Raw genomic sequence first — 3,990 nt, forward strand, 5'->3', positions numbered from 1 at the left:
CATTCAGGGTTTCCTGGAACCAGCTTTTCAAAGTGTTCTTCAGAGATAAAGGGAAAAATGGGACCTTCCTCCCCCCCCCCCCCCCCGGGCCAGATCATTTGCTTCCTCTCACCGTGCATCCTTTCTCACTCTGACCACACCTTGGCATTGACTGTACACCCTCAGTACTGGACTCTCTGAGGTAGCAACCAGGTCTCTCTCTTTGACCTTCTCTCCCCCTTGTGCTGGCTACTTTCATGTCACTGTGACAGAAACAATTAAAGTAAGAAACATTTACTTTGCTCAGGGTTCCAGTAGATCACAGTGGAGAAGGCAAGGCAGAATGCCCCTGTCTGTGGTGGTGAGCATGGCGAGCAGGAGATGCTACCTGGTCACATGATGGCAGCCCAGGAAGCAAGGAGAGCAGGCAAAGGAGTCACGTGGTACAATCTTCAAAGGTCTGCCCCTAATGGCCCACTTCCTGCAGCCAAGCCCACTTCCTGAAGGCTCCATGGCCTTTAAAATAAAACCACAAGCCAGGCACCAAGCACTCAAAATGTGAGCCTGTGGGAACATCCAAATTCAAACTATAACATGCCTGTTTCTCCAGCATTCTTGCTCTTTCTTTCCTAAAGCGACAGGAAAGCTTGTTTTGCTTTTCTGTTTAACTAAGGGGAGTTCCCTACCCAAAAGAAATGCAATTATTTTGAAGCCTCATTAATCAGTAATCATGAACCCCCGGAGAAGACTGATGCCAAACACCACCCCTACCTCCAGGGAGGGTTTGTCCCATGCCCTTGTCTGTTCTTTCAGCCGTTCACCAGCCCAAAAGATCATTTTCTATCCCTCCAAAATTGTCTTTAGCTCCCCATTTCCCTCTCCTCTCTGAAGAGAATGTTTAAACCTCAACCATATGGCCTTTCTTTAAACTATATTTTACATGGCTCCCGTGCCCATGTGCACATTAAATAAACTCAGATGCCTTTTTCTCCTGGTAGTCTATTGTCAATTTATTTCAGCAGAATTGAACCTCCAGACCATGGGGAATATTTCCTGCACCTTTGAATTCCTTAAAGAAAAGGGCAATGTCTTAGTGAATGTTTCCTCCTCACTGCCGGGGCACCTCCCACCTTTGGGGACTGTTCTCTGAGTGACAGATAAAACAATCGAGTACATGAATGAACATGTCAGGAAGTAAAACCTTTTCTTCTACCCTCATACCTCTGTTTTAGGGGACCTATAAACTAAAGTAACAAAAGATTAACAAAGGGAAAAATAGATTAGTTATGTACATGTTATATACATGGGAGTTCATAAATAAATATGGCTAAGGGACAGAATTAGTGGGATATATGCTGTCTTAGTTAAGGTTTCTATTACTGTGAAGAGACACCATGACCACAGCAACTCTTATAAAGGAAAACATTTAATTGAGATGGCCACCCACAGTTTCAGAGGTTTAGCCCTTTATCATCATGGCAGGGAACATGGTAGCATGCAAGCAGACGTGTTGCTGGAGGAGTAGCTAAGAGTCCTACATCTTGCAGGCAACAGGAAATGGACTGAGATGCTGGGCAGTATCCTGAGCATAGGAAACCTCAAAGGCCACTCCACAGTGACACACTTCCTCCAACAAGGCCATACCCACTCCGACAAAGCCACACCTCCTAATAGTGCCAATCCCTATGAGATTATGGAGGCCAAATACACTCAAACTACCACATATGCCATCTTAATAGGAACAGATAGACTTTTAAGAAAGAAAGAAAGAAAGAAAGAAAGAAAAAAAACCCGTACAGCCGAAGTTGCATCTAGACCTCTCCTTTTGTGGCCATTGCCACAATGAAGTTCAATCCTCTGTGACTTCTGACTGATGCAAAGGGCATTTCAGTGCACCTCACATTTGGAGGGACATCATGTCTTCCCTTCTTTCCAAAGAGCTGAGACAGAAGTGTAATATTCAGTCTATGCTCATTCTAAAGGACGATGATGTTCAGATTGACAAAGATACTACAAAACCAGCAGATTGATAAAGTGGTCCAGATGAACAAGAAGAAATACGTCATCTACATTGAATGACTGCAGCAAGAAAAGGCTAATGGCACAACTGTCCATGTGAGCATTCATCCCAGCAAGATGGTTATCACCAGGCTAAAGCTGGACAAAGACCACAAAAAAATCCTGGAAGGGAAGCCAAGTCTCGACAAGTAGGAAAAGAGAAGGGCAAACACTAGGGAGAAACGACTGAGAAGATGCAGGAGTGGAGGCATCTTATGCACGACTTTCATTGAAGACTGCTTAAGTTAGAAAGGAGGAAGAGGAAGAAAGAAAGAAAGAAAGAAAGAAAGAAAGAAAGAAAGAAAGAAAGAAAGAAAGGGGGAGGGAGGGAGAGAGAGAGCGAAGGAGGGAGGGAGAGGAAGGAAGGAAGGAAGGGAGGGAGGGAGGGAGGGAGGGAGGGAGGGAGGGAGGGAGAGAGAGGGGGACAGGAAGAAAGGAAGGAAGGGAAGGAGAGAGAGAGCAAGGGAGGGAGGGAGGGAGGGAGGCGGGAGAGAGGGAGGGAGGAAGGAAGGAAGGAAGGGAGAGAGAGAGAGAGAGAAAGAAAGAAAGAAAGAAAGAAAGAAAGAAAGAAAGAAAGAAAGAGAGAGAGAAATGAAGAAAGGAAGGAAGGAAAGAAGGAAGAAAGGAAGGAAAGAAGGAAAGAAAGAGAAAAAAATCTTTAGCCTGGGAGATGCAGTCACTGTCGTAGTTCATTCAGATTATCAGAACAAAAACATAATTAATAACAAAAATACATTTCCCATAGTTCTAGAGGCTAGGAGACACAGGCAGATCAAGGGCCTACTTTTGGGTTATAAATAATTATCTCTTCACATGGTGGAGAAGCAAGGACTCTCACCAGGCCCTCTTTACTAAAACACCAGTCCCGTCTGTGAGGGTCCCACTCTCTTGACCAAATTACCTTCCAAAGGACCCACCTCAAAACAACCTCACATCAGGGAATAGGTTGCTATGTCAAAGAAAGGAGGAAAGGGGGAAGAGAAGTGAGAGAGAGAGAGAATTTCAAAGGAGGTTCATTGCAAACATTAGAGAATCTTGATTTTATTGTACCAGAGTGGAAAATTATCTTTTTCTCTCCCATCCTAGGCCCACGGCTGACACCTCAATAACAAAAGACAGATTACAAGAGAAAACCACACAGATTTATTTATTACATAATTTTACATGCGTGGTTTAGGAGAAAAAGATCCAAAGAAACTATAAACCAAGTGGTTTTGTTTCTTTCTGTTTGGGGATTGACCCTGGGTCTTACACATTCAGCCAAGTGCCCCACTCCTGAACTACATCTCTGATCCTGAAGAATTTTTATAGCAGGTTTGATGAAAAGTGGAGAAACATGATAGAGCCGAAGTGTATACTTCAACAGTAATAAATCGGGAACTCAGAAAAGCCTGTGCCTACAGAGTCTTCTCCATGTTGCTGTGTCTTGAGAGATGGGACTGCTCTCCCTGCAGACACAGGGAAGGCACCTCTCACACACGCGTCCTGTGAGCTAGTTCAAGTGAGAAGAGCAGGGGGGTGGTCAGAGAGACCTTGCTGTCTCTTCCATTCTCTCAAATTCCTTCAGCTTAAAATATCTAGTCTGGAGCTGGAAAGGTGACTCAGTGGTCAGGAGTGCATACTGCTCTTCCAGAGGAGCCAACTTGGGTTCCTAGCATCCACATCCGATGGCTCACAAAAGCCTATGACGCCAGCAATGGGAGAGCTGATATCCTATTTTGACCTCCACAGTACACAGGCACACAGGTACAAAAAATAATATACAAACCAAAAGAAATATTCAGTTTGTCGAAGTGCCACACTTTAGGGTGATATGCCCTGTTTTTATATATGTGGGTATCATTGCCTGTAAGGACATCGTTATGGCTTGGATAGAAAACGCCCCCCCCCAAAAAAAAACGCACGTGTTGAAGGTTGACCCCTGATGCAACAGTGTTCAGAGGTGGGGCTTCT

At 44.6% G+C, this 3,990-nt stretch overlaps 1 pseudogene; it reads left to right on the forward strand.

Moving 5' to 3' along the window:
* Nucleotides 1-1,821: 1,821 nt before the first annotated feature.
* On the forward strand, nt 1,822-2,270 carry LOC131911067 (large ribosomal subunit protein uL24-like; annotated as a pseudogene).
* Nucleotides 2,271-3,990: the final 1,720 nt, after the last annotated feature.

Source organism: Peromyscus eremicus, chromosome 5 (genome assembly GCF_949786415.1).
Source record: "Peromyscus eremicus chromosome 5, PerEre_H2_v1, whole genome shotgun sequence".
In the NCBI taxonomy this organism is placed as follows: domain Eukaryota; kingdom Metazoa; phylum Chordata; class Mammalia; order Rodentia; family Cricetidae; genus Peromyscus; species Peromyscus eremicus.